Source organism: Mauremys reevesii, linkage group 4 (genome assembly GCF_016161935.1).
Source record: "Mauremys reevesii isolate NIE-2019 linkage group 4, ASM1616193v1, whole genome shotgun sequence".
In the NCBI taxonomy this organism is placed as follows: Eukaryota; Metazoa; Chordata; order Testudines; family Geoemydidae; genus Mauremys; species Mauremys reevesii.
In genome coordinates this window covers 23,233,352-23,258,257 of record NC_052626.1, presented here as the reverse complement: position 1 = coordinate 23,258,257, position 24,906 = coordinate 23,233,352, and positions in this window count along the sequence as shown.

The window sequence follows — 24,906 nt, the reverse complement described above, 5'->3', positions numbered from 1 at the left end:
AAAGTATGTGTGTGTGTTTTGTTTTTTTTTAATAATGACATTTTCATGTGAATTAAGGACATAAATAGATTCTAGTCCCAACTGGCATTCAGACAGAGAGCAAGCACATAAACCCCACTGAGACAGCGGTTTGTTAGATCAAATTAAGATACAGACCGTAGCTTTCACATGGAATACTGCATTTGTGCACCACTCATAGATCTGCAGGAAGAAAGCCCTGATGGGCACTGGGGGATACAGCTGGAAAAGGGAGAATTAGAAGGGAGAATGATGTTCACTTTCAATCTCTTTCCTACATCCTATCTTTAACACATGACACTCATAAACCAAACCTTTGGGCCATATCCTGAGATCCTTACGTAATTTGTTCCTTATACTTATGCAGGAACGCACTCTGTGAAGTCAATGAAATCTCAGAATTCAGCCCAGATTGTGCTGTCTAGTGACCATGTGCAGCAGATGTGAAGGAAATGCCAGTACAGATTCACTGACTTCAATTTGGAGGGTGCCATGAAAACTTATACAGTTATGCAAGTAATTTTAAAATAACGATGAATGACATGAACCACGGGTAATCAGGAGATGGACTGTATCAGATCCCTGGCTGTGTAGTGCAGAAGCTGACTGCAATGGTAAAAAAGAGAACTAACTAGTATTGTGTCAGGGAATATGCATATACCTATTTGAGTAACAGAATATATTTTACACATGATATATGGTAAAATCCTTCCGAGTGCAGCCAGAGGCAATGTAGGTATGTAATAATTAAGAGCACAGTTGTTCCTGCTAAGGGCAGCCCCGAATGAGGGACAATGCTGAGCTGCACTGACCCAATGGAAGTAAAAGAGAAGTCGTGCCTCCAGTGAGTACAGTCCCTTCCAGAGCTCCTCTGCAAAGAGGGCGACCACTATCCATTGCTACTCCACTAACACAGGTGCTCTGTTGAGCACCTGGCTAGCTCCATCAGCTCTTGGGAAGCTGCTTTCTCTCAAGCAAGCATGGGGTGATGAGTGCTTGATGCCATGTGCAGGGTATGAATGGGAGAAGGCTTCTTGAGCCCAATATTTGGATTAAGGTAATATGAGCTGCACATGGAGCCTAGCATCCTCACCTGCACACCATGGCCAGCCCTTCATTGGGGTGGCAGCGGAAGGGACTGCTTACACAAACTGTCTGATGGGCTGGTTTAAAACCTGCTGTTGCCTCTCTCGGGCAGGCCAGGGCCTCCGTTTTCTGTCTTCAGGAGGTATATTGTCTGTTCTGGAAGAGAGGACTTAGCCTTCACCCAGCTGAGCACAGGAGTGAGTGAGTGTGTGTGTGTGTGTGTTTGCGCGCGTGCCCTGCAAATCTATGATGGAGTGGCAGCAGTATACCTATACCTACACCCGCAGCCCTTTGCTGGGTGGTGAGGTGGGGTTTATAGATAGCCCAGTAAGATGCATGGGGCAGCTCACCTCTCTGAGCGATTTTTGCAGGTTCTCTGCAGATTTGGTCAGACCCTGTTGCATTGGTTCAACTCAAGCCTCACTTTCAACTTTTTCTTTGCAACTATGGGAACTAGAAACATAAGGTTTTTTTTTAAATGAAAGCCAAGATTATGGTCTCATCATGTGACCCTAGGAGCTGGGACTCTACTCATGGGCTTAGGTGCCTGTTCCTGTTTACAGTTTGGTTCAATGGCTCTCAGCACCCCCACTGTATAAATTATTCCAGCACCCCTGCTCCCAACCCTATGACCTTGAGTATGTCTATGAACTATACTGCTTGGATCTACTGGTTTCACTGGAAATTGGAGAAATGATGACCCACCAAATGTTCTTTATCTCAGCTCAGGAGAACTGAAAAAGCCAGTGAATAGCCAAGTGGAAGGCAAATGCATGCTGTAAGCAGGGCCGGCTCCAGACCTCAGCGCGCCAAGCGCGCGCTTGGGGCGGCGTCCCAGCGGGAGGGCGGCAGGCGGCTCCGGCGGACCTCCCGCAGGCATGCCTACGGAAGGTCCGCTGGGACCGCGGATCCGGTAGACCTCCCGCAGACGTGCCTGCGGAGGGGCCGCTGGTCCCGCGGCTCTGGTGGAGCATCCGCAGGCGTGCCTGCGGGAGGTCCACCGGAGCCGCGGGGCCAGCGGACCCTCCATAGGCACGTCTGCGGGAGGTCCCCTGGAGCCGTGGGACCGGCGACCGCTAGAGCGCCCCCCGCGGCGCGCCGCCCTGCTTGGGGCAGCGGAAATCCTAGAGCCGCCCCTGGCTGTAAGACTACAGCCACAGAAAGAACTTGAAATCAGAGCTGAGCAAATAAGTGACTTCGGTTCAGGGGGCCGAACCCAACAATCTGGGTTTTGGTATCAACTGAAAAAGAATTTTTTTCTTTTGGTTTTCCTTAAAAAAAAAAAAATGACACCCCTCCCCCCCTCCCCCATTGCCAATTTTTGTTTCTGGTTAAACACAATATTTTGTTTGACTCCCACCCCCAAATTATATTGGGGCAGATTTTGTTTTATTTCAGGTGTTTCTCCCTCCATTTTTTTTTGTTAAAAATTAGCTAAATTGAATCTGGATTAGATCTTTAATAAATAAATTAAGTTTTGCCAAGCCAGATGATGTTTCCCAAGCAATATTTCTTTGGCTCATAGCTATAAAAATGTTGGAATCAACATGGGGAAGAGGCAGATGGGTGCTGACAGCAGATAGGCTGCAAAAAATCTCACAGAGCGAAGAAACAAGATCTCGGGCTGCTTTTTGTAAAAGAAAGTGTGGGTGGGCTTAGATGGGGGTAAGGAAGAAAATGTACTTTTTATTAATCAGTTTGTGAAGAATCTGTATTTGATACACAAACCAGAATAGCTAGTAGGCACAAACCAGCAAAATGGGTCAAAAATAAAACTGTGTGTGAGAGGGAGAAAGATTCCTCGCCCCCTCCCCAGACATGGTACGATGGTGATATGAAGCTTGAATGGTTTTGAGAATCAGAATCAGACTGATTAGATCTCAGAGTGTGAATTTTGGATCATCACAAAGGTTGTTTATTGTCCTGAGGGTGAAGGTGGAATTTGTCAGTGTGACTAGATTCAGTCCTCAACTTAATGATGCATCAAGGGAGTTACAAGGTCCTGCTCGCCAGTGTTTTAGGCTCTTGAGGCTTGCTGGGGGACAACACATGCTGCCTGGCCTTCAGGCTTGGGGTGGAAAACTCTGCCTGGGGCCAGGGGCGGCTCTAGCCATTTCACTGCCCCAAGCATGGCGGCATGCCGCGGGGGGTGCTCTGCCGGTCGCCGGTCCCGCAGCTCCGGTGGACCCTCCGCAGGCATGCTGCCGAAGGCTGCCTGCCTGCCGCCCTCCCAGCGACTGGCAGAGCACCCCCCGCGGCATGCCGCCCCAAGCACGCGCTTGGCGTGCTGGGGCCTGGAGCCGCCCCTGCCTGGGGCTACACAATGTTTATAGCCAGATATTTATGTGTTTGGTGTTAAGCACTGGGGGAGGCTCTATTTTTATTAAGTAGGGCGAAAGGAAAATGAAATCTGTATTATTAGTCTTATTTATCAGAGACTGATTAACATCTCCCCCCTGAGGGAGAATGAAAGGGAAATTTGTAAGCCCAGAACACACACACACGGCATTTAATTGCCTTTAGTTCATTTCTTTGAGACTTCTCAATCCAACAGCACTTCTGGACTGGCAAATTTACAGCCAGCAAATGACTAACCAAAGCCCAGAAAAGTCAGTACACCAAAAATAACTTTCCCAAATTCTTATAGTTCTGGGGCCAGAGCTCCAGGGACACACCTACTCTCTGTTAAAGTGCCTTTATTTAATTAAATGTTTAAAGCAGGAATATTCAAAGGAGCCAGCAGGCGCCCAGCTCCTATTTAATCTTAATGGGACTTGGGCAACTAACTCCCTTAGGCTTCTTTGAAAATCCCAGCACAAAAAAAAAAAAAAAGAAGTTTAGATTACTGTGCCCCTCAATTAGGCCCTGGGTTACTACAATATTCTTAGCATTCTGGAATCTCACATACCATCAAGACCTTAATAGTACAGGCCAAGAAGTAAAGTATACATGTGCATGGACAGAGATGGACAGGCCCTCCCTTTGTGATGTATTTAGTTAGATAAATTGTTTCTGTAGCACCTGTTGAAGAATCTAAGCAAAACAATATAATCTAAAGCAGTTTTCAATCCTCTTGAAAGCCTGAGTCTATCAAAGTAATGTTAACAATATTTTTCAAACCAGTAATTTTGAAAAGGGACTTGACATCTGGACCCTCCTGGTGTGGTCAAGAATATGGGATTTGCATGAGTTAAATACCCAGGAGTGTATCTAACTTTTGGGTTAAATGATTAATTAAGTTAATATGCCATTAATTTTAAGCAGAGATGCATATGTTAGAGGACCAGGTACACTGCCATTTTCTCTTTTTATAATGCTCCCTTCAGTTGTTCTTTAAAATTGAAATGCATGCTTGAATATTTCCAGGTAAACCCCAGTATTTAGCTCAATTACTAGATTAGACAGTTAAGGATGTTCCTTGTTTTCATTATGACTTTCCCTATAGGTGTACAGTTCTCCACCTGACTCAGTAGGCCTGAGGGCAGGGAATGATCCTTATGGGACCATAAAAACATTTTTGTTTGTTTGGTTCTAAAGGTCCCTTGGCACAGAGTAACTGCTACAGAAGCTATGAGAGGACAGCTGTGAGTCATGTCAATACGAAGGACAGTAGATCTCCCTGAGGTGATTTCAGGATCAGTTCATTCTGTCCTCCCTACACTCAGGCCCACAGTATACAATGCATGGTACCTACTGAGGTATGACTAGATGTTTTTGATGCTAACCAATGAGGTCTACTTTTCTTTGAAACTGACATATTTTCTACGTCAAGCCATCCCTTTGTGCCAGCACTGCTCCAACATTGCCACCAAAAACCTCTTGACAGAGGAGTACATCTGTGTGCACAGGAGGTGCCAGAACAGGTCAAGTAGTGATGACAATACATGTTATTTTCTTTGTTCTAATGTTCTCCTCAGCGTGGTATTCTTTTAATGAAAATATGCCTTGCTAAAATGAGTTACTTTCACCCTTCGGTCATCTGCCCTTTTTGCTTCTCAGAGGAATTAAGAAGAACAGTGAATTTCCAAGAATATCAAACACATTCCTGGAGGATTATAGAAAGACTTTTAAAATGTACTTTAAACAAGAACATTATACATGTATTTTTCAGATGCTACCCTGACCCCATTAGAGCCTAAATTTTCAGGAGTGCCCAATTTTTTGTATCCAACTTGAGATGTTTCAAAAGGGGCCTGATTTTTAGGTGGGGGGATGCACTTTTTGGAAATCAAATCGATACTTTAAATTGTCTCAGTCAGGGAACCCCAAATCACCAGTCACTTATGAAAATGTAGGCCTCTGTTTGGAGATGGTCTTCTTTTAGATGGTCCCTACCATTAATATGTAAATTGTCTCCCTGCTAATACTTTGGAAGTCTGCTGCTTTGGATTACTCCTAGGTTAAGATCACTTTGTTAGGAGAGACTTAGATGTTTCCTTTAGCTGGTCCTGCACAATATCTTAACGTGTGTTTCAAAAGATATTGGATTGCCCTCCTGGGCCTCCAGCCTGGGAGCCTTAGCAGATTCATAGAACTGGCCAAAACAAATCCACAGATAATTGAGTTTTCTACTCTCTGCCGCTTGCATTCTACTTAAAAAAAAAAAAAAAAAAAAGACTAACATTTACTCATGGCATTTTACTTCTCATGTCAATGAACTCTATATGTCATTCACTGGAAAAACTCCAGAATCCTCTCATGCTTCCAGGCAAATGCTTCCTTTCTCTAGCCCTCTCTTGGCTATTTTATCCCCAAACGGAAGACTTATTCAGCACAAAACAGCGACCTTGTGTGTCTACTGACCAGACCCAAAGAGAGCCCTTTGATTTTCCAATTAGACAATGAGCCAACATTAAAGTTCAGATGCAGATTAAGATACAAACTTTCTCTAAACCCCTGTGTTCAGATCTAGGGTATGGTTTAGAGCTAACTTGGTTCCTCTTGTCTATTTACCCCTTGAATTTGCCTCATTCCGTTGATTCCAGAACAACTAGAGGTGGCATAGTAGTGGGTCCTAATAAAGAGTCAGCTTCCATACTGATGCTGCTAAGGACAGACAAGAGCAAGTGAGACCATCGTAATGTTCTCAATCTGTCAATGGGCACAAAACAGTGTCTGTATAATACATTCATATTGTTGTCCATTGATTCACTGGAGCTAGGCTTGATTTATACTGGCCAGGGATCAGGCCCAAGGTTCATAAATGAACATTGCAGCAGTTGTATGTAATAACTTCTGAATTGCTTTTCCATTCACTTTTTCTGTGTTCACAGATTTCAGACTAGACTTAAAGGTAATAATTGGAGATGTACCAATCTCCTAGAACTGGAAGGGACCTTGAAAGGCCCCCTGCCTTCACTAGCAGGACCAATTTTTGCCCCAGATCCCTAAGTGGCCTCCTTAAGGATTGAACTCACAACCCTGGGTTTAGCAGGCCAATGCTCAAACCACTGAGCTATCCCTCTCTCCTTGTTGAAGGATCATTATGTCTGCAAGGAATTTAAAATAAAGGATAAGGCTGCCCAGTGTTATCATTGTGCCAGTGTTCCAGCAGCAGCTGGGAAGAAACAGAATTCGGAACAAAGCATGCAATAGTGTTCCATTGTACTTTCTTGAGAAATCATAATCCTAGGCTGCTAATACAGAGATACTGACATGAATTTAAGCAAAGTAGGCCAAATTCAGCCCAGGTGTCAAGCGGTGCAAACCCTACTGAATTCTCAGTGTCACTACACCTGTTTATACCAGAGCTAAATTTGGCCAAGTATATCTTGCTTAAAACTGAATACATAGTGGAATTTATAAAACTGCAATCTCCACCTTTCCTGAAAGCCAAAACAAGTGAAATTCTATTATTTATAAGACTCAACTCCCACAAGCATAAAACAAGAACTTTTATGTCAAGTAAAATGAATCCTGAATAGAAAAGGGAATTTAAAAAATAAGTTGCACCTAACTGCATGAACTGCAAAGTATATTTAAAAAATAATTTTTTATGTCCCCATAGTATTTCTGATCCTTATGGTGCTTGTAAACCTAATTTATGACATTGTCAGCATTGGAGGTCAGTCCTACAGACTGTAAACTAGTTCAAATAGGCTTTTTACAAACGGGTATGGAGAAAAATCATTTGAGCGAAGAGACTTTCTTTCAACTGAAGAATGATATTGACCAGAATTTGTGTCACTGTTCTAACTTGATGGTTGCATGTGCACTCACACATGCATTTTTGGGCACTTTGAGCCTAGGAAAATATGACATCATCTAGGTGCATCTCTTCATCTGGTGCAAACTATCATAGCTCCATTGGAGCAATGACAACTTACCCTAGTTGAGGATCTGCCTCCCTTGTGCTTTTATGACAAGTTATCGAAGTGTTACGTGAACCCTTTCCCCATTGGTTTCTCACTCTTAATAGAAGGCTGATCTCTAATGTGTAGCCCTATGGGCTAGCCTGCGTGCTTGGTAATATACCTTTTTTTATTGGTTTGATTGTTTTATTATGATAGATTTACAGAATGGTATCAGAGTATTTTTGGCCATAATGCAAGGAACCTACAGGCCACATCCTGTATGTTGAGCTAAAGCAAGTTAGCACACACAACTTTTACCCTAGAGAAATGATGATGAGATAAAGCAAGTTAGGCCTTTGGCATAGATAGATGGCTACCTAAGTTCATGCTTTCTTTAAACTCAATACGTACACAACAAAGAACACGGAAATAACTGGTTAGGCCAGAAATGACAGATGTGAGACTGAGCCAATGGTCATTAATACATATAAACATGCCAGCTTATAGAGTAAGTGTGCCCTGATATTTTGTGGGTGAGGAAATTGTTTGGACAAGGAAGGTGGGCACATAATTCTCAGGGTCTATAAGAGGGGCAACCCACCATGTTAGTTAGTTTTAGTCAGGCATTAAGTTAGCCTCTATCATCTTTCTATAGCTTTTAGCTCTCTAGCTCTCCTAAGTTCTGCACCTCCCACTCGAGAATGGAGGAACCTGGACCATCAGACTCTTTTGGCATGCCAAAGGCCAGGCTGGTCCTTTGTCTCTTCCACCAGGTTATCAAGGAAGGGAGTGAGTATGTTAATCTAGAAAGTTTTATAGTATATAACCCATGTACCTCTAGAACAATTTTATTTCCTTTGTAATTCTTATTGGTTACTTTTCCTTTTGATTATTATTCCATTTATTCTCTAAAAGTCTTTAAGGGTGTATTTTGTTCTCAGTGTGAGTGTACTTGTCATACATCCCAAGGGTCCTTGCAAAACTCTGTGTAGCCTGATTCTGGGAAAAGAACCTTTATTATCTTCTGATCAGATTAATTGGCAGCTCCTATAACCCATATTATATAAACAATAATATTAAGAGCCCTATCCTACTGTCCTTATCCAGGCAAAACTCCTATTGGCTTCAAAATACATTTCATTCAGTTTTAAATACTAGTAACTATTTATAGTGTACTGGAAAAAAATGGAATGAGGAGTAGGCCGTGTGAGTGAGTCCGGGTTCTTTATATTTGGGCCCAAATGTCACTGTTTGTTTCATTGTTTAATTAAACATCTGTTAGAGTGATAGTACCACTGAGATTATCAATAAAAAGATTTTCAACACCTCTTTAGAGAGAAATCTAATCCCCAACCTAATACATACACTAGCAGAAACTAGTCTCCAATGCCACCTAAGTCTGTATTCTGGGCTCCTTTCAGGCCTTGTCTTCACTAGGGGGAAAGGAAAAAAGGTTTGTTCTTTACTAACTAACATTAGGTAACACAGGGCTAACTAACACTAGGTAACTTCACTGCAAACACAGGGAGGACAAGGAAGTCTGCAGGTTTCATGTGAGTCAGCAGATCAAAGTAACTACTCACTAACAACCTACTAACTTGTGTGAAAACTGCAAACTATCTTGTCTTCAAGATATCTTTAACTCAAGATATCTAATCTGAACTAAGAACACCCTTCCTCCCCACACCCTAGTATAGTCACTGCCTCGGTCAGGTTTCAGACCTGGGTATAGCAGATACTTGTTGCTCTGATGGAGAACCTCTTCCTATCTATAGACAAGGGAAACATAACCATATTCATCTTGCTGAGCCTCACTGTGGTAGTTGATGCCACTGATTGCCAAATACTCCTCTCCTACCTCCAAGAAACATGAGCCCTGAATGGAAACACTCAGGAATGGGTCGGGTCTCTTTTTGCTGAATACACAGTATCATTGTGGTAGATGTTCCTTCACCTCTACAAATCTTCCGTAAAGAGTTCCTCGGGCTCAGTCTTCACCTCCATATCATTCAACATCTATATGAAGTTGTTGGCTGAAGTGGGGAGACAACATGGGGTGAAGTGCAAGCAGTGTGCAGAGGATGTGCATCTCTGAATCTCTTTTACATAAAATGTAAACTGCACCATCCCCCGGCTTTCTCAATCCTTTGCCAAAATCAATAGATGGATGATGAGCAGACCCCATTTTATTGGATGCTCAGGTAACCATAGCGGCAAAGCTTTCCTACTTCCATCGGTGCCTGGCTAAAAGATTGTGTCCTGTTATTTTGTACTCAAACCAGGTCATCCATGCATTCATGATCTCCAGTCTTCATTGATGCAACTTATTATTCTGTGAATGAAGCCACACGCCCTGAAAAAAGCTCCACCTGACGCAAAATGCAGCAACTCTCTGCTTAGCAACACAGGGCATATAACCCTGCTGCTCCCCCTTCTGCCTTTGGCCCCATCTTGAATGAACACAAAGTCCAATCTAAGGTCTCTGTCCTGCTATTCAAAACCCTAGATAGATAGAATTTATTTTGCCACTTGCTGAAACTCAGTGTGCAAACTGCAGATGGAAGACAGTAGTATCCATGGAAACGTCACCTAAACATATGGGCTTGCAGTTTCTTTTCTAGTCCTCTGATTAGAATTTTAGCCATTCTATAGCACAGGTGTTTCTATAATTGTGATACATTTGGAAAATTCACTGTGTTCCAGTGGTGATTGTGGAATTTGTTAATGTGCTGCATCACAATTAAAGAAACATCTGTGCTAAACAGCTATAGCTAGTTCACTATTAAAATCCCAGTTCAGAATGCCAAAACGGGCTCATCCTGTACCTTGTACTTGGCAAAGCTCTCACTGAAGTCAGGTACGTAAGCATAGCTGGATGCTACAAGTTATCCACACCATTTAGTCAATGAATTTTGCACAATGTCCATGGATAGCGTTTTTCAAATGTATTCATTGTTCAAAATGATTAAATAGTTCTTTGTCTGTATCTTGTTAACAAACAGTTAATGGAGAGTGTGTGTGATCCACTGGGCTGGGCTATACAAGGCCTGGGTTCTAGTCTCCCCTCTGCTGCTAGCCTGCTCTCTCTCTTTGGGCAAGTCACTTCATATCTAGTCTGACTCTGTCTGCCCTCCTGCAGATGCAGGCCACCCCACACCCACTCCCAAACCTGAACTAATTCACTGCTTTGCTGTGCAAAAAATGATTTTTAAAGACTTCAAAAAGTAGCAGATAATCCACCAACGACCCCCCCCCCCCATGCTTCAGAGAGGCGAAAAGGCGAAAGCCCCCTGCCCCTCTACCCTGGAGGAAAATTCCTTCCCGACCCCAAATATGGCGATCAGCTGAACCCCGAGCATGCGGGCAAGACTCTCCAGCCAGACCCTCTGGAAAAGTCACTTCACTTCTCTGTGCTTCCATTTCCCCAGCTATAAAATGGGAATAATGGTACTTACCTTGAGAGCTGGTTGGGAAATGGTTTTCCCATCCTGGCAAATTTTTCAAGACTTAAAAAACCCCCAACAGTTCTGCTTTAGGACAAAACAGAGAGCTTTTGAAAATGTTCACCAAAATTAGACCCCCCCCACACACCCAATAATAGCCAATAGCATAGTGATTAGGGCACTGAGATGGGCAATCCACGGTCAAGTCCCTGTTTTGTCTGATTTACATCCCAGAGAAGTGCCCTAATCACTGGGCTATTCTGGGGTTGTGTGTGTGAGAGAGGGCGGTTCTCTTTGTAAAGAGCTTTGAAATTTATTGATGAAAGTGCTAGATATTAATGTTTTGTTATTGTGAGTAATCAATACTGTAGCTGTTTTGACTGGATGAAGAGGTCACATAGTATGTTTCCGTTCCATAGATGAATGAGTGTAACTCTGAGTCAAGTGTCTGGCAAAAATCTTCAAATGATAAGGTAGTTTTCTGGAAATATTCTACAACATTCACTGTTTTGGTGAACATTCCTGCCTGAAAACTCATTTGCTAAAGTGACCCGCTAAGGAGTGTGAACATAGTCCAAGGTAACTCATTTTAAAATGTGAATATTAGTGGTACCTTTTCAGTATTTGCTCATTTGTAGAAGCTGAGCTAGTCATCGAATTTCATATATTCTGAAATTCTCTATTTAAAAAAATGGGGTGGTCGTGAAATCTGCAAAATGTTTCATGATGCCCCTCTTTTTTTTATCTAGCTTCTAAGTTGGTCAAAAAATTAAAAAGACTCGACAGGAAACAATAATAGTTTTCTGGTTTATGACCAACTTTAATAATCAGAGGATTGATCTAAACCACAGAGTTAAGATCTGCAGCCCAAATTCCCCAAATGTGAGGGTCCACAGCTCCAAGATTTTGTCTGGGGTCTCTCTCTAACGAGCAGCCTCATTGTACAGAAGAGGAGAAGAACTCAAGGGAGCTGGGTACTTGTGTTGATTCCAAGGGAGCTGATTCCCTTAGGCCTCTTTGAAAGCCTCAGCCTAAATGAGATCATAGAGGGAATCCATGTCAATGATATGACTAGCACCCAGCAGAGTGTCCCCATTCCTGGGCTTAAACCACCAGAGCAAGATTTTCTCAAGTTTCTGAAAAGAGACAACTTTATTGTCCCAGAAAGGATCCATAAGGACTCCTCAGCTATTTTATAACCATATACAGCAGTATCAAAATAAAGTAAGTGATGCCCCCAAAAACCTACTCTTAAATAACGTTAAGGTTGCAAAGCCAAACACAATGCTATATATGGTTGCCAGTGCAGCTTTAATTAAGCCCCCTTTTGCGTCCATCCTGTGCACTGAGGCAGGGGTCCTGTAAGGAAAAATAGTATGTGATCATGCAATTAAAGACTGTAATTAAAGAGTGTAATGAATATTTGTGCACAATATTTTTAAAATTCTGCAAATTTTATTTGTCAAATACATGTGGAGGCTCCAGCAAGGCATTGGGGAGCACAGGCCACCAGCTGCACAGAGGTGGGAGATCCCCCACCCCTCCCAGTACATGGACTCAACAGTGAGGCTGCACCCAACCCTGACACAGTGCGGGCAGGCAGGCTCAGCAAGGCAGAATCCAAGGGTGGAGGGGCTTAGTGTGGGGGGATTCAGGTGTGGGTTGAGAGGGTTCTGTGTGGGGCAATCTGGGTGCGGGTGGCACAGTGGCAGATCTGGGTGCGGGGGGGATCTGGATGCACAGGGGCTTGTTGAGGGGTTCTTGGTGCAATGGTAAGGGGACTCTGCACGTGGATCCAGGTGAAGGTGGTTGGGGCTCAGCAGGAGTTTGGCGGGAACAGAGCTTGTCAGGGGTCTGGGTGTTGGGGACTCTGGGGGGGCAGATGCTGGGGGAGTGGGGTTCAGTGGGGTGGGGATCCAGGTGCAGCTGGTTGGGACTTGGTAGGGTGGGGATCTGGGTGCGGGTGGCTTGTCAGGGTGGTCCAGGTGCAGAGGGAGTGGGGCTCATCGAGGGAGGGGTTTCTGAGTATGGGAGGGTGAGGCTCAGCGGGAGGGTCTGGATGCACGGGGATTGGGCGGATGAGGAAGCAGCTCTCTGTACAGTGATCCCTTCCCCTGCAGTTGAAGAGTGTACAGGAAGTGCAGAGGCGGGGGAGAGTTTGCAAACCTTCCTAAAGCCGGGGGAGAAATCTGGAGGTGGCTCTGACTCAGTCCCAGCTGCCATGCAGGGGAAGAGGAATTCCCGTCCTCCACAGCCCAGCCAGGACTAGCAGCTGAGCCCAGCTCTGTGTAGGAGCCACCAGCTGGGTCTTCCCCATCCGGCCCCCTGCCCCACAGTGATTTATCTCTTTGCCAGCTGCCCTGGGAACCCAAAACATACTGCTGGGGATGGTTGCATGACCTCTTTTGTGGCTTCCCTGTCAGAAAGTCATTTTTCTGCAGGGAAGCAAAGAAATTTGCAGGGGACATACATTCTGAGCATGTGCAGTCAGAGCCATCCCTAGGGTACAGCAAATCAGGGCAACCATCCCGGGCCTCGTGCTTTGGGGGCCCCGTGCTTCATGAGGAGGCGGGTGGGGAGGTAAGACGGGAGGTGGGCAGGTGGGGGAGGGGCAAGGAGGAGCCCCCCTACCAACCTCCCCCTCCCTCCAGCGCCTCCTGCCCACTGATGGGCCCCATGGATCAGCGCCTCCCCCTCTCTCCCAGTGCCTACCGCCGATAGCCTGTTTCATAGCATCTGGAGGCACTGGGGGGGCGGGGAGGGGAGAGGAATGAGGGCGCAGCACACTTGGGGGAGGGGGTGGAACTGGGCAGGAAGAGGTGGGGTGGAGCATTGGGGGAAGAGGTGCAGTGGGGGCGGGGCCTGGGCAGAGGCAGAGAGGAGCACCCCTCCGGCAGATAGAAACTTGGTGCCTATACCCCGGGCCCCACACCCTCTAGGGATGGCCCTGTGCGCAGTGGCACACAATTTCCCCAGGAGTAGCCCATGCAGCTGCCCATGCTACTGTGGCTACACTACTATTTTGAGTACACTAACTCAGTGCAGGGGCAGCAGAGTCTTCCCAAAATTGGAGGGGCCATGGGCCCCTGCCTTCCCGAGGCCATGTTCCCCTCTTCTTCCCCTCAAAGCCCTTCCCCCCAGGGCCCTGCCTCTTCCCCTGAGGCCCTGTCCCCATCCCTCCTCTTCTCCAGGAGGCCTCACCCCTGGCCACGCCAGAAGCCGAGGCAGCCTGGACATTTGTGGGAGCCCCAGGATGGTGGGGGGGCCAAAAGCAGCCCGCTGCTTGTGTCCCTGCCCCCCAGGTCTCCTGCCCAGGACAAGTGGAGGGAACCAGGCTCTCCCGCAGCTGCCTGTGGGGCTCTTACCCCCACCCAACATGGCTCCAGACAAGAGGCAGGGCCTCAGAGCCACAGCTGGCCCTGGTGGGAGCCACAGCGTGGACCCTCCACCTGCCCTGGGGGCCCAGGGGATGAGGACACAGGCCTAGGGGCTGCCCTTGGGGCCCCCCAACCACAGGAAGGTGGAGGGGCTGCTGCTGTTCCCCACAGCTGGCTGCGCGGCTCTAACCATGCCTGGGGCTGCAGCTCTGAGACTCTACCCCTCGGCCAGAGCCAGGTTGGATTGGGGTAAGAGCTGCGCAGGCAGCTGTGGGGAGGCGGCATGGACTCTGAATCATAGAATCATAGAATCTCAGGGTTGGAAGGGACCTCAGGAGGTCATCTAGTCCAACCCCCTGCTCAAAGCAGGACCAAACCCAACTAAATCATCCCAGCCAGGGCTTTGTCAAGCCTGACCTTAAAAACCTCTAAGCAAGGAGATTCCACCACCTCCCTAGGTAACCCATTCCAGTTCTTCACCACCCTACTAGTGAAAAAGTTTTTCCTAATGTCCAACCTAAACCTCCCCCTCTGCAACTTGAGACCATTACTCCTTGTTCTGTCATCTTCTACCACTGAGAACAGTCTAGATCCATCCTCTTTGGAACCCCCTTTCAGGTAGTTGAAAGCAGCTATCAAATCCCTCCTCATTCTTCTCTTCTGCAGGCTAAACAATTTCAGTTCCCTCAGCCTCTCCTCATAAGTCATGTGCTCCAGCCCCCTAATCATTTTTGTTGCCCTCCGCTGGACTCTCTCCAATTTATCCACATCCTTCTTGTAGTGTGGGGCCCAAAACTGGCCTCACCAGTGCTGAATAGAGGGGAATGATCACGTCCCTCGATCTGCTGGAAATGCCCCTACTTATACAACCCAAAATGCCATTAGCCTTCTTGGCAACAAGGGCACACTGTTGACTCATATTCAGCTTTTCGTCCACCATAACCCCTAGGTCCTTTTCTGCAGAACTGCTGCCCAGCCATTCGGTCCCTAGTCTGTAGCAGTGCATGGGATTCTTCCGTCCTAAGTGCAGGACTCTGCACTTGTCCTTGTTGAACCTCATCATATTTCTTTTGGCCCCATCCTCTAATTTGTCTAGGTCCCTCTGTATCCTATCCCTACCCTCCAGCATATCAACCACTCCTCCCAGTTTAGTGTCATCTGCAAACTTGCTAAGGGTGCAGTCCACACCATCCTCCAGATCGTTAATGAAGATATTGAACAAAACCGGCCCCAGCACTGACCCTTGGGGCACTCCACTTGATACCGGCTGCCAACTAGACATGGAGCCATTGATCACTACCCGTTGAGCCCGACCATCTAGCCAGTTTTCTATCCACCTTACCGTCCATTCATCCAGCCCATACTTCTTTAACTTGCTGGCAAGAATACTGTGGGAGACTGTATCAAAAGCTTTGCTAAAGTCAAGAAATAGCACATCCACTGCTTTCCCCTCATCCACAGAGCCAGTTATCTCCTCATAGAAGGCAATTAGGTTAGTCAGGCATGACTTGCCCTTGGTGAATCCATGGTGACTGTTCCTGATCACTTTCCCCTCCTTTAAGTGGTTCAGAATTGATTCTTTGAGGACCTGTTCCATGATTTTTCCAGGGACTGAGGTGAGACTGACTGGCCTGTAGTTCCCTGGATCTTCCTTCTTCCCTTTTTTAAAGATGGGCACTACATTAGCTTTTTTCCAGTCATCCGGGACCTCCCCCGATTGCCATGATTTTTCAACGATAATGGCCAATGGCTCTGCAATCTCATCGGCCAACTCCTTTAGCACCCTCGGATGCAGTGCATCCGGCCCCATGGACTTGTGCTCGTCCAGCTTTTCTAAATAGTCCCGAACTACTTCTTTCTCCACAGAGAGCTGGTCACCTCCTCCCCATACCGTGCTGCAGAGTGCAGCTGTCTGGGAGCTGACCTTGTCTGTGAAGACAGAGGCAAAAAAAGCATTGAGTACACTAGCTTTCTCCACATCCTCTGTCACTAGGTTCCCTCCCTCATTCAGCAAGGGGCCCACACTTTCCTTGACTTTCTTCTTGTTGCTAACATACCTGAAGAAACCCTTCTTGTTACTTCTAACATCTCCGGCTAGCTGCAACTCCAAGTGTGATTTGGCCTTCCTAATTTCACTCCTGCATGCCTGAGCAATACTTTTATACTCCTCCCTGGTTATTTGTCCAATCTTCCACTTCTTGTAAGCTGTTTTTTTGTGTTTAAGATGAGCAAGGATTTCACTGTTAAGCCAAGCTGGTCGCCTGCCATATTTACTTTTCTTCCTACACATCGGGATGGTTTGTTCCTGCAACCTCAATAAGGATTCTTTAAAATACAGCCAGCTTTCCTAGACTCCTTTCCCTGTCATGTTATTCTCTGCACCTCCGCTTGCCCTGGACTGGGCAGGCAGCTCGGGGCTTGGGGATACGAGAAGGGGGCTGCTTTCGGGCCCCCCGCCACTCCCAGCTCCCAGAAATGCACAGGCTCACTGGCCAGGTTCCACCAGCTGCTGGACTGGCTGAGGGGTGAGGCCTTGGGGGGGAAAGGGGGATCCGCCATGGGGAAAAGTGGCCAGGCCCGGCCCATCCACTTTCAAAAGGTGGGAGTGCCACGCCCCCCACCCCATTCCAGCACCACTGGCTGAATGAGAGCTAACGCAAGTATGTCTGCTCAAACTGGGAGTCACACCCCTTACTCCAAGTGTGCACAGACTTATCCTGAATCTGTATGTTACAGGAGTGTGGACACTAGCTCCCTCTACTCCAGCAGCAACCTGGTGTTCCCAGTGCAGTATTTAGTAATGATGCTGCTGGTTTGGGTTTGCTTTGCATTGCATTGCCTTGGAATATGCAGTAATTTTCAACAGGCTGCTAAAATTTTCCCAAGGAACTCAAGTGAGAGATGGGAAATACTTTATATCTTGGCTAAAGCTGAATGGCATTTCATGGGTTAAAGGGGGATTTCCCTATGCTGAATATCAAAGGCCTGCTGCAAACAATGGAGGTGTGAAGGAGGTCAGAAAAAAGCTCTCAGGGATCCTCTTGTTATGGAAAGTATGAGGCAATGTAGAAACAGGTTTGCTACCAGCTGCACCTATAATTAAGGTGATTCCAATGACTTCAATGGGGTTCTGGGAGGGTGCAAGCTGTTCATTGCTGGGGTAGGGCTTGTCTTTGCATTATTGAATATGGTCCAGTTGGCAGAGACATGTCTAACATAAATAGTTACAAACTTGCATCTTTCCCTGTAAAATGGAAAAAAATTAGAATTTTAATAACACAAAACCCACAGTGTTCACAAGGATGAAATAATAGAAGAGTTCTTTTTCTTCTGTTTTTGTCCCCAAGGCTTTTTCAGAAGACTGGTATCATTCTAACTTAAACTGCCTACTGTACTTCCAGTGAATAGTATGCTTAAGATTTACAGCTAAAATCAACTTATTTGATACATAAGCTCTCATAGCTCAATGTGTTGATTCAGATCTAAAATTAGATCTAAACCAAAAACAGGCTAAAACTGTAAAATTTTGAATTAATAAACATGATACACATTGTGACTATAACAACTGTGGACAAATGCTGTCATTAAATTTAACTGCATGAATAAGCCACTGGGTGTATTCCTTATCTTTTTATTATTGTACAACACATAAGAAAATAACATTTCATTAAAATATGCAGTCAGAATGAAAGTATGGCATTTTTACAGTGAGAAGAAAGTCATGCAATTATGATTCCCTCTAACGTAACGTATAACTCTTTGTTTAGATTGAATTGTGAAATTTGATGAATAGGAAAGAAGACTGCTTGGGACGCTTATTTGTAGATTTTGTACAGTGCTTTACTATCCTCGGGAACCCCTGGACGACTCAAGAACTTCAGAACTTCTTTTGCCATAGCCTGAAAAGATGGTGAAGAAATCACTAGAAACAGCAGAAAGACTAAGACGTAAAGGTTTGCTGCTATGTAGCCCTTCTTATTAATGAGAAATTGAATGGGTCATTTTGGCTGCATCCTGATTCTGAATTAGATGCTGTAAATGCTCAGCAGTGTCATTATAGAACTCAACGTTTGGGTAATTCTGCTTTGACTATTACAGATCAACAATTCACTTCTCTTCAGGGATGCAATTCAGACCCTATTGCAATCAATGGGAGTTTTGTCACGTACTTCAGTGGGGCCAAAATGTCACCTCTGGTGATCATCAAGTTAGACATGTAGGTGTTTTTTAAACTCCTGCTAGACACCTAAATACCATTAAAAATCTGGCGTTGAGTGCCCAATTGTGCTATTTTAAGCACATTTTTGTGTTGAGGTTGCCCTAAAGTCAGGTTGGCTGGTCCCAGGAGAATTGCCCTAGTGTAGGGGGATTCAATGTCTCCCACTCAGGAAAGGAGGAACTCTGTTATCGGTTGCCTTTTACAGCAGCAACTCCACTGTCTGCATTCAACAAATGTAATAAACAATAATGATAGCAACCATAAAGCCATGTGATACGACTTTCCTGTACCTCACAGTTAGCTTTGCGAGACCCATAAAGTGATACAATAAATGGAGAACACAGTTTAACTAAAGTTTGAATGAAGAAAATGCATTGTCTTAGAAGAGAGCACATACATAAAGTGGTAACCTGCCTTGAGTCTTCCCCAATATAGCCCCATTGTACTGCATACAATCCTGCTCAACCTTTACGAAAAGGCCTAGTTTTTGTCAGTCCCTGAATAGTCATTAAAGATGGGTTTCATTTGATGTGATTGTTTTTTTTTCTATAAATGTTTTTGAACAAGTAAATTGAAAGCACTAATATAGAACAAACTTTAAGGTAAGATGTGCTGTAGCTAAACGCTTTTTGGGAGCCAGTTTTGTATGTTGCATACTGGACCCTGTGAATTCCACAGCTAAAAATTTCCCTCCAGCCCCACTAAAGTCAGTTTTTATGCTTGCTTAGTGGTGTGAGAGCCCCTCAGGAGGATAGAACGCCAAACTCTGAAACATTTCAGGTTCAGTCAAGTACAGCAAGGATTGCTGAGCTAATAGTGTGATATCCAGAATCCCATTTGTCTTCATTTCTCCTCAGTAGAGCTGGTCAAATAACAAAAGTACTGTTGACAAATCATTTACCAGCTGACAGAAAATTCCTAATAACTTCCTTGGAAGCTTATTTCTTTGATTTCAATTATTTGACCACCTATGGAGCTGGTCACATAAGCATCCGTAGTTGCATAAATGACAAATATTTTGTAAATTAAACTATTCTGGAATATTAATAAGTCAGCTCTATCCCTTATCCTGAAAGTACTTCCTCACAGTAATTCTTCCTATCGCAGAAATGGGCTGGCTATTACATCTGGGAAAGAACTGGATTTTCCATTTGGCAGGAAAATCTACTATTCTGAAACTTGTTCCATTCTGAAATGCAGCAAATCCAAAATATTTTGGAATTTCCACCAAAATGAAAATAATAAATAAATAAATTCATTTGGTGCCAATCAACATTTTTTATTCTGATTTCAACCTTCATAAACTTTTAAAAAAAATGAATGTCTTTCAAAAATTAATTTTGAAATAAAAATCAAATTTTGTTCTGAAAATGTGTCAAAATTTTGATACAAGTCAAAATGCTTTTTTTAAAAAACCAAAATTTTATTGAAATCCACACATCTTCTGAAAGGTTTATATTTAAATGAAAAAGGAGTTTTTTTGATCAAAAAAACCACATTTTGGTAAAAAATTTCCAACCAGCTCTGCTGACTACCTCACCTTCCAGAGCCCATTAACGCTGCTGGATGGGTCACTACAGAAAGGAAATATGATGCCTCTGAGCTGCCTGTGCAGTGTTGTAGCCACCCTCTTTAACGCAACATAAATCTAGAAGGACAATTGAAATACAGTACAATACATGTTAGCATTCTATTAAATCTCCCCCTTTAAGTTATACATTCCTACCATTTACAATATTTACACTATCACACTGTCTTTGAAATTCAGTAGGTATCAGTCTAAGTGTCTCTGAAACCTACTGGATTTCTAATTACACAACCCAAACATGTAACAGTTTGGTTATCTGGCTGTTCATTAGTTGCAGCGACTGACTATGGCTGGTTTGTAATCCTTGTCTGTCATCTTGTTCTGCATCTGGCATCTGTAGAGTTTGCTGTGTTGATTGTTCTTTCTGAAGAAGAAACTGTAGATGTTGACAATATCTGTTGAACTCCCCACTGTCAGTGTTCTTGATCACATCGCTGAGTTCTTTTCTTTACGACAGCTAGAGTTATTCATTCTTTTACTCCATACAATTTGAGATGAACATGGTCACCTGGTTCTAGTCCTGACAGTTCTCTGAGCGTCATCTTATGAACACTTTTACAACAGCTCTTTGTGCCCAATTTGGCTATTCTCATCATGTCTGGCCACTTTGGAGTAGAGTCTTTCCTCAATGACCAAGAAATGATGTCATCTGAATATGCAAACATCTGCAGCTAGTCTCTTCCACGGTCTCTCTGGTAGAGGTATTTATACTCTATATGGTTCAGCATTGTCTCTTAAACTGATTTGTACTGGATCTCCTTTCAAAAGTCCAATGTCACCAAATATTCCTACGAGTTCTTCCATCTTTCTCTCTAGCCCCATCATGGCTGCTAAACTGAGGCTGAAAAGGCTGTTGGTCTGTGGTTCTCTGAAAGCAGAGTTTTTGTCTTTGAGGTGTTTCTGTGGTGATTTGGCCCATGAAGTTCAGAAGACTTCCAAGGGTGGTCAGAGCTGTGTCAGGTTTGGGAGGAGCTGAAGGTGATTACAAGTCCCTGTGATGTCAGATCCTGAGTCAATTTTAAAGGCAAGTGTCTTGCCATAAATATTCAGTTTTACTTTCCAGGCAGACTCTATATCATCACAAGTGATAAATCCCAGAAACAATGGCTCTTGATTGTGTGCAATATGAGTCAACTCCCTGATCACTTTGATGCAGCAAACATCTGCAAAATGTCCATATTTTGTGAAATTGTCACACTGTGTGCCTCTGGCTGGACATGCACCATCTGTTGGGGTACAACTTTTTCCACACCTTGTGCATGTAGGCTGAAATTTGCCCCACTTAGCCTGGGAGTTCTATTTCCTTGTCTCAGTGGTTTTATGATAACTTTTAACACTGAAGTGTCTATTTTCAGTTTCTAAGATAGTTTCAGATTTTTCAAGTTTGTCAGGTTATTTCCCCCTGGGGAACCCAGACAGGATGGAGGATGCCATTTTGAAGAGAAAAATGGTGTCCTCCACACAACATGACCTTGCATGTACCATATGTCTGTGACGGGTTCCCTGGAGCGCAACCTGGAACTGAGGTACCACAGAGCCCTCTGTCTTACCAACTTGGGCTCCCTCTCACACTGTGATGTTGTGGCAAGTTGCCACAAGTGCCTCCAGGTTCTGCACTTGCACAGACATCCACAGGCAGGGACACACCCAGCTGAGTTACATGAATGTTTCTCCTAGCCACTCATGAACCAACAATAGAGATGCTTCAGCCAATTCCCCCATCTCCCCAGCCTAGGACCCCAGGTCTCTACCATCTTTCCCTGATCAGAAGATTGACCAGTGTAAGTTTATTACCCAATCCGCCACTTCTATAAAGGAAAGTGGATGTGCACCAGCTTTTGCACGCTGAGCAAAACACACTGTTTTAGGTAAAATAGAAAACGGAGTTATTAACTACAGAAAGATAGATTGTAAGTGACAGATCAAAGTTGGTTACCCAAGAAATAAAAAGTAAAATTGCAATCTGAGTTCTAAAAACTAGACAGGATTTGAATCAAGCAGTGTCTTACCCTGATAGACAAGACAAGCAGGTCACAGATCTTCCATACACAGGCTGGAAATCCCCTTCAGCCTGGGACCACCTCCCCAGTTCAGTCTTTGTTCCCCAGACATGTCTCCAGGTGTTGAATTGTTGGGGGAGTGAAGCCAAATGATTATGTCACTTGCCCTCCTTTATAGGGTCCTCCAGCTTGCTGGAAAGAGCTTTCGCTATGACGTGAGCCAAACAGTGTCCATTGTCTACGTGCTCCCTCTGAGAAGTCTTCATTGTGTACAGATTCTGTGATAGTCCTTGGTAGTGTGGGTTCCCCTTAATGGACCATCCACACTGTCTGGCTTCTCCATTGTTGTACCTGAAAGGCTGGTTGTGAGTGTTCCCAGCCTCACAACGTATTTCAGTAATACGTTGTGTTTCGTAAATTCCCATAAATGATAGCACATACAATCCAACAGGATATTTATATTCAACAGATCAAGATTTTTACCTCACAAGGCATACTTTGTACAAAACATATCATAATTATATGACAGTGGTGAATATGTGGGTTCTAGGATTCTGCTATAAGGCACAGAGTGCCATAACGTGTCACTCTGCAGAACAAAATGGCATCTTCTGCATACTATGGATCTAAGGTGAACAGATGTCCCAATTTTATAGGGACAGTCCCGATTTTTGGGTCTTTTTCTTATATAGGCTCCTATTACCCCCCAACCCCTGTCCTGATTTTTCACACTTGCTGTCTGGTCACACTATATGGATCACTAAAACCCCATCTGCTGATGGTGTGACCCCACTTGGGATTGCAAACGACAGCTTGTGAACAGATGAATTAGGGTTAAATCTCTCTTCAGTTGTAGCTGCTGTGAAAGGTTTTTATCTGTTAACCCAATATACAACCTGTCTCTGATATTTTTATATTTTGCATTCCCAGAATCACAATTTTCAGCCAAAGTGTGCAGAGCTTTCATAAAACATTTAACATTTTCTCTGGTACTTGAATTCTCTTGTGAAAACATGCTCTTTTATAAACCCCATTTATCTGAGGTATAAAGTATGCATCAACATAGTCGGAAGCCTTTCAGAATCATCTTTGTGATTGTCTTCAGTAAAAGTAAAAGGATTTAAAAATATGCCCTGCTTGTTTTCCCATGGCATAAATTAAAGAATATACCTGTATATCATCAGTTTCCTTGTGGAGCTTGGTAGCAATGCAAAATCTTGCAAAATCTTGTTTCTAGTCTGTCCTGTCTGAATGTTTGTCAAAGCTGAAGTTTTCTGGGGCATTGAAGAGTAGCATGTTGATGAGATCATGCAATCTTTGTTGCTTTGTTCCTTCTGTTTGCAACCTTCGTTGCTACACTACTTTCCTTCTGTCTCTGTTCTTAATACCACTGATGCCACCATGTCATGTTCTTCTGGACCCGATATGGACTGGTCACAGAGCTTGCTTATACACACCAGAGGCTTTCATCATAAGATCTTTTAATAAGTTTAATGCTCTGCCAGATATGGCTGAGGTTAGTTTAAATAAGGTATTTTACATACAGTGCCACCTAGTGCCTGAACAGTATAATACAATTTAACATTCCACTACAGATATCACACAGGGACGTGCAGGCCCCCACTAAAGACTTGGCATGAGGGTTGGCCCTTTTTTCGATCAAGTTTTCATGGCTGTCTTCCTCAATCTTTATTGTTAGCCGCTTTCTATTCAGATCTATCTGTGTCTTCAAAGTTATTGATATTGCTGCAGCATGAGGTGAAATTCTGCTTAAGGGAATCAAGACACATCTTGTTTTCTGCACCTCCTATGATTTCCAAGTTCTAGTTTATCACAGAAAACATTTTTAGGGAGTCTATTCTCACCCATTCTGATAACATGACCTGTTCAGCAAAGCTGAGCTTTGATGATCATTACCTTGATGCTAGTTGGTTTTGGTCTTTCAAGGATGTTAACGTTTGAGACTCTGTCTTGCAAGTGGATCTTCAGCATAGATCGGAGACAGCACATGTGAGATTTTTCATGTTGCTTAATGTCTCTGTGGTAAACTGTCCATGTTTCAGTATGCATTATATGTTTGTTAGATACTCATCAAATAATGTTCTTCTGTGGAATTAATGTGATTACTGACTTCCAGCCTCTGCTTCCTAATAAAAAAAAAAAAAGGAAATGTTTGTTGTAAATGTCATTCTGACAGCAGGTAGGTGTTCTCTGAAATTCTGTCAAGGACAACACGTACATTTGTTTTTAGTCTAGACTGGTAACTCTCAGGGGCGGCTCCAGGCCCCAGCACGCCAAGCGCGTGCTTGGGGCGGCATGCCGCAGGGGGCGCTCTGCCAGTCGCCAGGAGGGCGGCAGGCAGGCAGCCTTCGGCAGCATGCCTGTGGAGGGTCCGCTGGTCCTGCAGCTTCCACCGGAGCCGCGGGACCAGTGGACCCTCCGCAGGCACGCCTACGGGAGGTCCACCGGAGCCGCGGGACCGGCGACCGGCAGAGAACCTCCCGCGGTATGCCACCGTGCTTGGGGCGGCGAAATGTCTAGAGCCGCCCCTGGTAACTATGGATATATCAGGACAAATTCTGTCCTGGTAACTATGGATATATCAGGACAAATTCTGTTATTAGTTACACTGATTGAACCCAAAGTATTGTCACAGAAGTCAGTTGAGTTACTCCAGATTTATACCTGAGTAACTGAGAGCAGAATTTCTTCATCACGGTTTCTGTTGGGTCCTTACATCTTAGACATATTTTTTATATTCCCAGTGTTGGTGTTTGATACTGCTAATAACTATTGATTTGATCAAGTATTTGGAATTTCTGTATTAAGCTCTTTGGTCACAATCTTAGCTTCACACAATATCTTTGCTAGCTATTTTCAGA